The sequence below is a fragment of the Crinia signifera genome, chromosome 9 (genome assembly GCF_055691185.1).
Source record: "Crinia signifera chromosome 9, ASM5569118v1, whole genome shotgun sequence".
Lineage (NCBI taxonomy): Eukaryota > Metazoa > Chordata > Amphibia > Anura > Myobatrachidae > Crinia > Crinia signifera.
The window spans coordinates 133,705,738-133,720,792 of NC_139225.1; positions in this window are offsets into that span (position 1 = coordinate 133,705,738).

A 15,055-nucleotide genomic window follows, 5' to 3' on the forward strand; every position below is an offset into this window, starting at 1 on the left:
ATTTGGAAAGGTGCGATTTTGTGCGATATGGTGCGATTTTTGGACTAGTCCAAAAATCGCACCCTATTACATATCGCCCTATGTTTTTTCTTTTATGTGCTTTTTAATACATACAGTATTGATCTGACAATTATTAAGACAGTCGACATATTTTAATTGATCACTCTTATACTTTTTTGAGAACTATATCCCAGTGAGCGCTCCACCACCCTTTTTTTTTTTTCTGTGTATTTTCTTCTTTCCAATTGGGGGTGACCTCCCCTGGGTGCGAGCAGCTTGCTTAACATCCCTTCCCACCAGCGCCTATATAGTTCACCTAGGTGAACAATTTTTCTACATTATATTGTATTATTGTCTGGCCAGACTCACTGGCTGAACCGCACCTCCCAGCTGCTGGCGCTGAACCTTCTGTAGTGCAGCTGAGCTGTTTCCGGAGTGTTCCCGCAGCAGCTCCCTAGTATATTGCAGAGGTATCCTGCATCAGACGGTGTTGTCAAACAGTGAACACGTTTCCCCGCCTGCAGTCACTATCAGCGACTTCCTCAGAACAGGTATTGAGCGGTGATACCACCCAATACCTGTTCTAAGTAACCCACAATTGGACTGACCTCTTTCTTATCTTATATTGCTGCCATTCTTCTAGCACAAAAATGACGTCCAGCCTGAATATTTAAGGTCTATAACAGATATGTAATATTTATTGATAATTTATTCTCGGTTCTTTGTATAGTGCACACATATTCCGCAGCGCTGTACAGAGAATAGTTGAACATTTACATCAGTCCCTGCCGCAGTGGATTTTACAATCTATGGGGATTATTCTGGTTGATTCTCTCGGATGCGAATTTGCAGCCTTGTGTGTCCTCCAGGCCCCGCCTTGCGAATAGTTGGCTTCAGCCACCCATTCGCAAGGATGACTCGATCGCAGGGGTTTGCGAATGGATGTTACACAGTAACTTCTATTCACAGGGCAGGGGGAACCTCCTACATCTTTCCATGGTCACCGACCTTTGAAAGATGTGGAAGGTGCACACATATGGAAGGTAGCTCTGAGCAACCTTACATATGCGTGTATGCTGGGGAGGAAATGGGCGGGCAGCTGACATCCAGTGATGTCAGCTGCCAGCCCCCACCCACATCACGGCCTCATTAGCATGAGAATGCCCAGTGTTTTCATGGGATCGCCCATGAAACAGTGGGCGTTCCCATATGCTAATGGAGTTGCTCAAATAAGCGCTTGCGCAGACCCCCGACCACTGGAACGGGTCCGATCACTAATTAATCACTCCTACTATTTGTGACACAACAAAGCAATACAAATTCTCCTGTACCTATCTCTGGTGGAAAGGGATCACCTTTTTGTTTTCCACCTGTACCTGGATCAGCTCCATTTCTTCAGCCCAATCGAGGTTACATTTTTTATACCCATTTTCCAATTTTCTGTATCGAGTTGTTTTATAGGCTTCCTGCTGACAACTTTCCTATGTACATTATAGGTGCTGGGTGCGCCTAGACCCTGTAGTGAAAGAAGGAAGGACATTTCCATTAAGCCAATGGCTGCTTATAACATATACAGAGGGACTAAGGGGCGCATTTATCAACATATGGGATGCCGGCGCAGTGGCATCGCCGGACATCGCATTGCGGTGTTGAAGTACACCGCCTGGATGTATTACAGGTCGAGTATCCCGTATCCGAATATCCGTTATCCGAATTATTCCGAAATACGGACATTCCAGAAAGTGAAAAAAAAAATTTTTTTTGCTTAAAACTCACTGGGGACATTTGTAACAGCATCACTGGGGACATGATATGTAACTGGCACTATATATGTGCAAGACAATGATTGCTTGGCATTCAAATTCAATATCTGAGATAGTACACAAATTTTGTTTCACGTTTTGAAACCTTGTTTTTTGAACAAATAAAATATATTTGTGTGTATTTTATGTGGTAAAAAAATATATTTGTGTGTATATTATGTGTTTATACAGCATAAATGCAAGATACTTCAAAATACATCATTGAAATATAAAAATATTCCGAAATACGGAATAATCCGTTATCCAAATTTCTCCTGGTCCCGAGCATTTTGGATACGGGATACTCAACCTGTATTACCAGGGCGCAGGGACAGGGCTCCAAAAGGAGCCCGTCCCTGCGAAGCCCTGACCCGGAAGCCGGGGGGGTCTGCGCATGTGCGGTTATGCGCTGACCCCCGCCGACCCCACTGACCGCACTGCCCCGCTCGGCAGTGCGATCCGGCAGCCATAGGCTACAATGGGCTATCGCCATCCCAGAATGGCGATAGCCCAGGGGTGCGATGCCGGGATGCCTGATGTTAATACATCGGCAGCTTCGCATCCCCCATAGAAACCTATGGGGGATGCGGCCGGCTGCGGTGCAGGGAGGATTGCAGCAGGGATCGGAGATTCCTGCTGTGGTCCCCCTTTGATACATTTAGGGGATACTTAATATTTGCGGCTAAACCCCGAAAACTGGTGTTTTCAGGGATTTAGCCGCAAATATTGTTTGATAAATGGGCCTCTAAGGCTCTTATTCTGATTGAGTCAGACGGCTGCATGTTCGGTCGGACGGCCGATGTATTGTGTTTGCGCATGTGCAGAGGCGTTTCTGCGCATGTGCGAATGCTGCGCGTGTCCGAATATGGCGTGAATTCCGTACAGAAAATGATCGGTCGGAAAAATCCAAGCAGGGGCGTGAAGGGATGTTTGGGCTCATTACCACATGCGTACGCCCCACGTTTAATGGGCGTTCCCATGAAAATGCTGGGCGTACGTATGGTAATCCGGCCATGATGCGCGTGTGGGGGGCGGACAGCTGACATATCTCTGCTTTCATACGGAAAAATGTCTGAGTGGTCTGGAGCACTCGGAGCTGTCTGACCGCTTGGTCCATCATTCGATGGTCGGCGACCATCGGAGGATGGGGGAGTAGATCACATGAAACATCATCTTGCGGTCCGTTCACTCTGCGTCTTACCGCATTCGGACGGTGTGAGTGATCCGTACGGGAGGCGGGGCTAAGAACACTCGGTGGGCGTCCGAAAATACTCATCCGTCCGAGTCAACTAGAATAAGGGCCTAGGAGTGACCATGAATACAGCTGATACCCTGAAAGTGTGCAAATGGGGCTGGTGGGTGGAGACACGTCCCACACCACAAACTCACGGCGTGTTCAACATTTTGCCGTGTACTGTAAATGTATAGGCACAGTTGCAGAAATAAACTTTTAAAGTGTATTTATAGCTAAGATGTGTTTAAATGATTTTAAAAAGTTTAAATTGCACTTCAGTATTGACTTAGGAAACAGTTCAGGAGACATTTTCACATAGGAAGTCATATGGTCATTTATCCTCCCAGTATGAAACCCTTCGTCTCAGCCAGTGCCTGCCAGGGAGTATCGGGTAACTTGCTAAGGTGTGAAAATTGTGATTAAGCCAAACTGTATCAGTCATTCATATACGTCAAGGAAGAAACTGCTTTGCCCCTAAAGGTTATATAAGGGAGGATTTTAACATGCTGTATTGTCTGACATAATAAAGATCCCCCTCGCTAAAGGCCCCCATACACTATGCGTAATTTTTTAGTCAAAAAGTCGCATTTGATCCCCCTAGAGCCGCCCAGGACCTTCCTGGGCGTCAGGATCGCATGCAATACATTGTTCGATACATTGTATCACGTGATCCCGGTTCCCCCTGCTGGTGGGGTTTCAACTCGGAGGGACCATGTGTGGAATCAGATGTCATGCACATGCCATTTGGTCCGATTTCACCTGATCTCTCAGTCCAATCCGCAGTGAAATCGTGTGAAATCGGGCTCAAATCGCATAGTGTATGGGGGCCTTAAGAGGAGAATGTGGCTGTCACCTCTATGCTGAGAATGGTCCTTAGCACCTTTAGTGATGGACTTGGCCTTTCTTAAGACTTTGAGCAATAAACACCGTTCCTTTACAACGAGTCCATATCCTGTGATCAGCAGACTTGAGTAAAACATTATCAACTAACAATTTCCGTCCGTCCTGGAGTGAGGCCCGTGTCTCCAAGCTCTGCCATCTGCCAGGTACCATGTATGGCTTGCTTCATGGTGAGTGACCAGTTGGGACGAGTCCACACCAACCTGGCTGAGTGGCTGCAGCTTGCCTACGCATCTCCAGCAGTATCGGTTCCAGGTGCCGATCAAAGGAACCTGGTGATGGAAGCGGATGGGGTCAGTAACAGGTGGGTAGAGGAAATAACCCCTAATGGCCCATGTCCTTTGGGATCAAACAAGTTTGTGATCGCCTTGCGGCTCATTCGGTCACAGGGCACAATAACACGACCTACAGTAACTGCTGTTTAAGCAAAAATAAGGTGGGAAGACATTACTTATGTCATCATTGCCTAGGGCATTCGCAAAGGGGAGGAGACAGCAACACCCAACCAATCAATGCATTGAGATGGAAAGTTCACATAAAGGATCCCACTCCTTTTTTGAACTCTCCATCTCAATGCATTGATTGACACCCAATAAATGCTGTGATTGCTCACAAATGTGATGAGACAAAAACACCCAACCAATCAATGCCTGGACAGTTCACAAAAGAGATGGAACAGTGACATCCAACCAATCAATGCCGTGAGAATTCACAATGGTGAGGAAACAAAACCACCCAGCCAATCAATGCATGGACAGTTCAGAAACAGGATGGGACAGTGACAGCTAATCAATCACTGCCGCAAGAGCTCACAAAGGGGATGGGATAGCAACAACTGTGCAATGAATCAATGTCTGAAGAGTTCCCAAAGGGGTAGGATACAGCAGCCCAGCCATTTACTGCTGGAGCTTTCACTAAAGGGTTCGGGTGCGACTGGTATCCACCTGTGGCCTGGAAGCCGTTCTCTTCTCTGTGGCGGTGGAATGTAACCAACTTCCCAATTCTGCCTGGATAAACAAGTGAGCGATTACCAGGATTTGTCATACGTTTCTCTAGTATGTACTGAAGGCGTAATCCTTCTGCCTGCAAGCAGCTTGTACATAATGACATAATCCTGTAGGGGCAGTACGCAGCTCCGGACCTAGTATTATCGCTGCAGTTTTCAGAGGGATGCTTTAATTGTCTGAAACAGGACTCAACAGGATTATGCTTCTTGATCCATGTCTTGTGCATGATTACTGCATCTCATCCAGACTGGGGTCCTCTCAGTAGGATTCCCTCTGCTGACTGTGGCTTACAAATTGTAGCTGCACTGTGTTTCCAGGGCAGATCAGTACAGCGCACGGTTATTATGCAGTGTTACACGTGTAGCCGGCGGGCTGTGTACAACACTACAGTTATGTCACACCGCTAGCACTCACTGTGCATATGTGTAAGGGGACAGAATGAGCGTTATCATAGGGGAGACTGATGTACACCAGAGAGCATGGCACCATGTAGATGTTGTGTGTGTGTGTTATACTTTTTAAACTTTTAAAATATTAAATAAAAAAGGGGTACAGGTTAGGAATGCCAATTCTGAGATTGGTGGGATCCTGGTATTTTGGGTTTTTTTTGGGCAGGATTTCAATCCCAGGATTGAAATGCGCATTTTGTCCCTTTCTGCCGGGCAGCACTGAGCACCAGCAGCACGTGGCTCAGACGCTGCCCAGAAACCATGCTGTGTGGCTGCGCATCCGCCCGCCCGCTCGCTCCTGCTTCCTTCGACCGCTTGCTCCGATGCCTCTCCGATGACCATGACACTCCCATAACACACATGACATGACCATGACACTCCCATAACACACATGACATGACCATGACACTCCACTAACACCCACAAACATGATCATGGATCTCCCATAACACCTCCTCTTTTTGAGATGACTCTAGGTCAGTCCCTGATGGGGACACTAAGCTGACTATGCAGGGCTGCCGCGGGGACACTACGCTGACTATGCAGGGCTGCTGCGGGGACACTACGCTGACTACGCTGACAACGTAGCGTAGCGTGCCGCCGTGAAACTACGCAAGTACCCCCCTTTTTTCCATTTCTGTCACTCCGTACGTAGCTGAATCAGGCCATTCTTCATAAAGGCTCCTGACATATCTCCAGAGTCCCAGGCCGTCATTGGCAGCAAACCTACATGTCAACAAAACACAGAGGTTTAACTCCCACACCTGACTGAAGACCGTAAAGGGCGTTAATGGGATTGAAACTGCAAATTCTATCCATTATCCTTACAACAGAAACCACAAATTATCTTCAGGAGACATTAGGCACATAGAGAGGGTTGTTATTTCCCATGTATTACCTCAGGAGACTGTTACATGTCCAGACCAATCCCTAGTCCCGCATGGATAAGTACACTGGTGCCTGCTTGCTACCTTACTTGACCTGTTTAGGACAGAGCTATGGAGGATTTCTATTCCGCTGCACCTCTCATACCTGTCTCTATCGGTGAAGAACCAGTATCTGAAAACGATGGAGATTAATCCGCAATATTCAAATGATCCACTGTCTGCGCCGCCCGTCCGTCTGATCGCACCACACCATCAATAAATAATGATTCACATTTTAGATTTAATTAAACCCTACATTGCTGCATAAAGCCTTGCAGTCTCCAGCTATGTCCTAAAGGCTTTCAGTTTTTACAGACGGAGGGGGAGGAAGCCATTTTGCCAGCTCTATAGATATTCGCGAGATCGAAGCCTATCATTTCTCATTTTGTGACGGCTACAAAATGGCTCCCTTGGCAACAAGTACAATTTTTAAGAGGTACTTGTTCTTTTCCGATACTCAATGTATCGTAGCAGTAGAAACAGACAGCGGCACTCAAGGGTCTTTAGAAATGGTGTATTTTTAAGGCATTTAAGCAATGCTAGGCAACCGACGTTTCGGAGCTCGCACGCTCCGTTTTCAAGGTATAAATTAATAAAATGTATAGGTCAAAATGCATTAGGTGGACAGGTATGAAAACTGGGAAGTGAAGAAAAAGGAGGGGTGATACACCACAGTATAGCGCTACCCTTATAAGGACACCACCGTGACGGAAAAAAATTATGTTGATACTTCCCTTCCTTTGAGTTTGAGTGTGTTTTCTTTGTATTTCCTGATTGGCTAATTCTGTCAATAGACTCCAAATGTGTTTTCCAAATATGTATATGGTATGAAAACTGCTTAAGGTCCACATGAAAATGGTCAACATCAATCTGACCACCATCAGTAGAACTCCGTATGTCCTCACATTGGGAAAGGGGGTTTGCTCATCTTTCCAAGTTACTATTCCCAATAGAATTTCCCTTGGATAGTAAATAAAGCATAAGTTAAATGTTTGTTGACCATTGGGAATGTCAATCATTTTCATGGTGACCTTTTGAACCCGTCAACACACTGATTACAGCATGTCGACCAGTGGTGGCTCCTGGGGGGGCTGCAGAACAGGTCAAAATTCGGTACTTGTTTCCTAGCACGGCCACAATCGTGGGGATCGTGTACCTTTAAGTTAAGGTACACGATCCCCACGATGGACCCGATTTCCTTTGAAATCAGGTTCATTTTGCCGGCAAAGGTACAAAATCGGGGGCATCGCGTCGGTCGGGACCTTTAACATTGGTCCCGATGCGACCGACGCGATGCCCCCGATTTTGCCATAGGCTTCAATGTTAAAATATTTTTTAACATTGAAATCGGGAGCATCGCGTCGGTCTTGTGCCATTATAATGGCACAAGATGAGATGGACTTGATTAAGTCCATCTCACATTGAAAAAAATGTGAAAAATGTGAAATGGGCCAATATGACCCATTTCACATTATATATGGCCCCGTCATCACCCCACGATAGACGCCAACCCAAAGCGTGGCGAGCGCAGCGAGCCCACGAGGGGCGGCGGTGCGCGTCCTCCGACATTTTCATTCCCCTACTATCCACGTCGGCGTGGAGTTGAGAATATATAGTGTGGCGAGCGCATGGAGCCACCGAGCCCGAAGCGTGGCGAGCGGACGTGTATACCTGTGAAGTTATCGATGCGATGGACGCGATTTTTTTCGACACGACCACCCCGATGTAAATCGGTGTGGCTGTGCTAGGAAACAAGTACCCAAAATTCAAATAGGGGAGAAACACCAACTGCCAGTGAGTCTGTCTGGAATGGCAGTTGGCGTTGTTCCCCTATTTGAATTTTGAACTGTGCTGATGCCCCCACTGGTGTCACCCTATAATCCGGATACCATTCTGTTCTCCAGGTTTATATAACTGTATTGTACGTGTATTCTAGGCTATGGTGTCTTTTGCAAGCACTACAGGATATTAATGTCTTATTTGGGCTGTCAGAGCAGGGAGCTGGGGACCGGGCCAGCATCCTCTACACTTCCATTGTACAGAGTGTAGCAATCCTGTCCAGGAGAAAGCAAACAGCACTATAAATAACATGCTCTCTACAGAGCCAAAAACATCGGAGGACACTGTGACAGGTCTGCTTTAGGGACAAGCATTTACAGAAACAGTATGTGACCTGGGTAGGAAAAGAGTTGGTTAGAAAGCAGAAATCTTCTATAATTCAAATTCCACAGCAATGGTCCAACAAACCAGCAATACAAACTGAGTACTAAATAAAAGGGCTGATTATTCCTAAACATATACATAACTGCAGTCACACATGCGCTGTGTCTGACACGCGTCCAACAGCTTCCAATTGCATTCAAAGACCTGACCAAAAAGTTACTGCAGTGATATTTTAGCAACCCACAAAGCAGGTGTTAGGTGTGCGGCCAGCCTAAAATCCAATATCGCACCAGGGTTGACACTCAGCAGGGAATGTGGTCAGCATCTCAGCAGTCAGCGTTCAATATACTGTACCTATGCCGGCAGTCTGACTGCCATCAGAACATCCGTGCTGGAACTTTGAAAGAATCAGCATGCCGACACCGGAATACCGAAAGCAGACATCCAAGAACGTAAGTATGCTGGGGTGGGTGAGGCCAGGCCGGGGAAGGTGGGTGTTCGGGACTAGTGGGGCGGGGCTAAGGTTGAGGCTGCGAGTAAGAATACCTACTTCAGGGGAATAATTAGAGTAAGTATGCTGGGGTGGGTGAGGTCAGGCCGAGGAAGGTGGGTGTTCTGGACTAGTGGGGCAGGGCTAAGGTTGAGGCTGTGAATACCTACTTCAGAGGAATAATTAGAGTAAGGATCCTAGGGTGGGTGAGGTCAGGCCGGGGAAGGTGAGTGCTAGGCACTAGTGGGGGGGAAGAAGGTTGAGGCTGCCAGTAAGAATACCGGTACTTGTGTATTATCACGGCGCCCAATTAGCATACGTACGCTACCATACTGAAATAACATTGCATGTCACGTTAGAGTGCAATGCGATGCGATTTCAGTAGTTAATATGGTAATTCTATAGTGGTGTCTGACATGCATTTAGCGTAACTGTGGTTTCAGGATTAGCGTAGGTAACGTAAATTGCGTAGTCAGTCAGAGATAGTGTTCCCGCTCCCTGTCAGAATCATTCTGAGGTGAATTTCTGACAGGAATCGCAGCATCACTCAGACCTGCAGGAGAAGTGTCCCAAATGGCTGAACCTGTCACTAATATGTTCAGCCTGCCTAAGACGGAGGAGGAGGCTGTCCAATTCTTTCAGCGCCATCATCTGCTGTCGCCGACGCAGAATTGTACCAACGGCCACCCTATGCGGTTGTCAGTTAAAAAATGCATGTGGCGGTGCCATATCAAAGCATGCCGTCAGAAGGTGAGCCTAAGAGCGGGCCATTGGTTTCCGGGGAGCCGCTTATCATTCCTCACCCTGATACGATTTATATATTCCTGGGCAGAGGAGCTGACATCAATCCATTATTGTGAGTGTCAGCTCCAAATAAAACTGCGGTCCTGGTCACGTGAAAGTGGTCAGTGCTTTGTGACAGTGGTGTCAAAACGGGATGCCACCACTCTGATAAATGAGAACATCGAGCCGGGCACAACCATTTATTCAGATTGCTGGCGGGCATACAGCACAGAGCAATTGGAACAGGCTGGATATAATCATGCCAGAGTTGATCACAGATATAACTTTGTTGACTCGATACAGGTGTACACACACACAAAACATCGAACGGCTTTGGGGCTCCTGCAAATGGCGGAACAAGCACCAAAGAGGCACAGCACGTCACCATCTGCAATCCTACTTGCAGGTGTTCATGTGGCGTAAGACTTTGGGTGCTGATTAGCCATTTGAGCGCATCCTTCACGCGCTGACAATGCTTCCAAAGGCAGATTGACTGTTTTATTATCTTTTATTGTTGCTATTATTGTCATTATTACTTATTAAGTAAATAAATACCAGCTATTCGTTAACACGTCGTCATTACTGAGCCAGATGTATGATATTGCAGGTGTGAATGTGTCCCGAAAACACCCCCACAATCCACATCATCCCGAAGCGTGGAGAGCGCAGTGACCCCCGCGAGGGGAAGCGGATTACTTAACATGTGGCGGTCGCCACGCTTCGGGCTCGCACACACTATATAAAATCAACTCCACGCCGACGTGGATAGTGGGGGTATGAAAAGGTCAAGAGGACGCAGGAGCGCTCGCCACACTTTGGGATTTGCATCACATACATATATATACGCGATCGCATGTGGTTTTTGTGTAATAATATGCGGTTGCGATGCGATATTTGGACAGGGTGCAGTGAATAAATTAACTAGTGAGATCGCATCGATCGCATGCCACAAAAAAGTGGCATGCGATGCGATTTCAATACGCAGAATAGCCCATTAAGAAATTAGCGTAGTGGGCGCCGTGATGATACACATGTACCCAAATACCTACTTCAGGGGAATAATTAGAGTAAGAGTGATGGAAATAATTACTCATGTTCTCAGTTATCACAGTCATTGAGGGAACCATAACACGGCCCCAGCTGCCGGGGGGAGAGGGGCTGGCTCAGAGGGAAGGGCAGCTCCAGTAAGGAACTTGAGATTGCGAAGGATGCTGTCAGGGTATCTGACCACAGTATGAATCAGTGTGAACCGCGGCCGGGGCAGCCTTGAGAACTATGAGCCTCGGTTGGGCAACAAGAAGATTGTCTTCCCGCAGCATCGGCTGGAGAAGGGAACTCGGAGGGAGCAGTGGGGGCCGGCACGGTGTCCTGAGCCCAGGGGCTGCAAGAAGATTACCTTCCAGCATCCGCCGGTGGACATTTCTGCTGTGGTGGCATCACATGTGACCGTGCCAGGGAAAGCCCAGCTGGGTGTGGTCGCATCTAGACAAGTGGTTAAAGAAATACATTCTATGGTCCATATTTGAGAAGACTGCTGTATAAATTTGAAATAACTGAATGAAAAAGACTATTACATGTGCCAGTCTCCCTAAGGAGCCCACGGGAATGATGTCCCTCTCATTGGAATCTAACAATCATATTTCGTATGCATACTAGACACGCCCCAGCTTCGCACAGGAAGCACTAATTATCTATAGCCAAATGGCTTCTGGTGGATGGATGGGGGCGGTCATGTGACAAAGTTTTAGCAGATATCTATAGGTACAGTGCCGATGGTCAATCTGGTTCCGTTGCACAACTTTGGTGCGTTTAAGTCGCGAATAAGCATCACTGGTGATCCAACCTTCAATGTTGATACGTGCAGTGGCATTCCGGGTGGTTCCAATGAATTCAAAAATTCAAATCGGATAATTGATGGCTTGTTCTTCGCCCATTACGGTTTCAATCGATTTGTATTTGACTGTTTTGCCGCACAGTTTCAATAGAAATTACTCATCGAGCTTGTTGACATCATTATTTTTTGGTGCCAAAATTGCACGTTAACACAGCCAATCCGGGTTTTTGTAGTTGGTTGTTAGATTCGGGAATACGTTGTCGACTACGGCTTGAATATTCAGTTGCATTTGACAGAAGTTCGATGGGAACGAAAACTTAATTAATTGCCAACCCCACCCCCCCCCCCCCCCCCAAAAAAAATTCTGTTGATCCGATCGCTACCAAACTTCAAAAGGATCACCCGCTGGGCTAATCTGAAGATTGCCTGAAAATTTCATCAAAATCGGTCAGGCCGTTTTGGAGTCCATAGGGAACATACACACATCGATTTTTATATATATAGATGTGCTAAAAATCAGTTTGTAAAGCTCATGCCCCTGCTATGTTCTAGAAGGGATTTAGGATATGTTTAAGGTGTCATGTTACTAGCCTTCCTACATAGCATCAGAATACGATAAAAAGGACCCAACTGTATTTTTGTGTGTCACTTTTTTTTACCATATAGTGACAGTCTCATCTACAGCATGTTCTGTGTGTCCCATGTTAGGTAGTTAATCTGAATGACCACAGCATAATAGGAAGGGGGTTATTCTGGTTAATTCCTTCTGGCAAATTCCTTCTTAGATGGACAAAACCATGTACACTGCAGGTGGGGCAGATGTTACTTTTGCAGAGAGAGTTAGATTTGGGTGGGGTTTTACTTCAAAGTGAGATCTATATTGCAGTGTAAAAATAAAGCAGTCAGTATTTACCCTGCACAGAAACAAAATAACTCACCCAAATCTAATTCTCTCTGCACATTTGACATCTGCCCCCCTGCAGTGCACATGGTTTTGTCCATCTAAGAAGGAATTTGCCAGAAGGAGTGAACCAGAATAACCCTGTAAATTAGGATGTGATCATAGTCTGAGATAAGTCAGCTACTCTTTGTGCACTTCCTCAAGATTATCTTAGTGGTGACAATTGCTGTGTGCGCCTTTGAATGAGATAGGCATGGTTTGTAATGATAAGTGCTGCAATGCTTTTATATTGACAAACATATATGTCAGCTTTAGTGCACCTCTACAGAAAGACCGTCTCATTGCTTTTGCAAAGCCCATGTGTGGTATACCTGCTATGACCTCCATTGACACTCTCGCATGAAAGCAATGCCGCACTGTTTTGGCTAGCTTCCGACAAGCCTGCTGTCCACCGTCCCTCTGAAATGGTCCCAACCAGCCCAGGCACTGATGATATTCATTACAGCATCACGAAAGCGTCTTACAGCAAATCACACTCTTTAAAATGTACACATTTAATATACAGAGCTGTGTCACGCATATCTCCGAGGCTCATAACATACGGTACATGCAATCAGGTCTCTTGTTATTATTGTTTTGGATATAAAAGTCACCCCCTTTAAAGGTGCCCATACATGTTGCGATAACAGCGTGCAATGCGCCGTGTTATCGGGTGGAACGCATCGCAACGCATGAGTTTTGCGTGCGTTGCGATCCGCGGGCAGTACAAAAAGTATGTGCAGCACATACTTTTTGTACTGTGCGATGCGATGCCCGCGGGAGTGAGCATTACATCGCGCCTCATTGCATGTTGCTTATCGCAACGTGTATGGGCACCTTTAGGACTAGTACCTTTAACCATTATAAGCTCCTGAAACTTAAGGTGCATACACACTGTACAATTTTTTTGACCAACCTTTTTGACCAATTTTGTTCATTTCGGTCATTCTGAACGAAATTTGTCAAATTATCTTTCAGTATGTTTGCGACAAATGACGATGCGCATACCCGCCAGTTGTTCATCAAGATTGTTCATCAACTGTGCATGCAGCTCAATTTGGATATCTTTAAAAAAAAGCCTATAAACTGTAGCTAGATCTTTCGTCAATATCTTTCATCAACATCTTTCGTCTGGGACACTGGGTTCAAGGGAAATGTCTTTCAACGAAATTGGTCAAAAAAATTGTACAGTGTGTATACACCTTTACACACACATTGCTGAGTCTTATTGCTAATTAGTGCTATTTTGAGCATCACCCACTTAGCATGTAAATCATATGTTGTTTCTAACTTTCATTGTACTCACAAATATATCTGTGTCACACAAATGGACTAAGGCAGTTATTCAGTAAGGATCTCAAAAGGAAAATCATTCCATAATAGACATAACCATGCTGCACTACAGGTGGGGCAGATGTAACATGTCCAGAGAGAGTTACATTTGGGTGAGTTATTTTGTTTCTGTGCAGGGTAAATACTGGCTGCTTTATTTTTACACTGCAATTTAGATTTCAGTTTGAACACATCTCAACCAAATTGAACTCGCTCTGCACGTTACATCTGCCCCACCTGCAGTGCACATTGTTTTGTCCATTAGAGAAAGATTTTGCTTTTGAAATCCTTACTGAATAAGCCCATAAGTCACAACATACAATGTGTGAAATGTACTGAACATACATGTAAACATTTATATATAAGCTTACCACTGTCCCTTTAAATGGCGACACTCAAGCCTACATTTCGGCTGGTTTTAATCAGTCACAGAGCCTATGTAGTCAATGAGGGACCCTGTTTAAAGGGATAGTATGGTGTTCCTACAGCCTACGTCAGGCATGTCTAAACTGTGGCCCTCCTGCCATTGTGAAACTACACATCCCAGCATGCCTTGCCATAGTTTTAGCATTCCCTAATAGCAAAACTGTGGCAAGGCATGATGGGACTTGTAGTCTCATAACAGCTGGAGGGCCATAGTTTGGACATGCCTGGCCTACGTGATACAACGCTGCTCCTTAACTCTACAGTGGGAATTCAAGGGTCTCTCGTACAATGGGCACTAGAGGGCGCCCAACTGAGAAATTCATGTGTTGCACTGTTCAAACCCACACAGCCTTCGATGCTGCTATTAAAGTTATGTTGTTCTGTCATTTTTATGGGCTGGTAACTATATATATATATATATATATATATATATTATATATATATATATATATATATATATATATCACTAAAAGAAGAGAGGAGAGCGCTCCATAGTGCAAAATCGTAAAAATTTTTATTTTAAAGAACAAAATTTTTCTTCAAGCAAAGGCTGGTATTAAATAACGTACCACAGAGAGCGGTAAATACCGCAGAATATTCGCATAAAAGTGTTATACTCAACACAAATGTAGGAGAGGTTACACTTGTGTTGAGTATAACACTTTTATGCGAATATTCTGCGGTATTTACCGCTCTCTGTGGTACGTTATTTAATACCAGCCTTTGCTTGAAGAAAAATTTTGTTCTTTAAAATAAAAAATTTTACGAT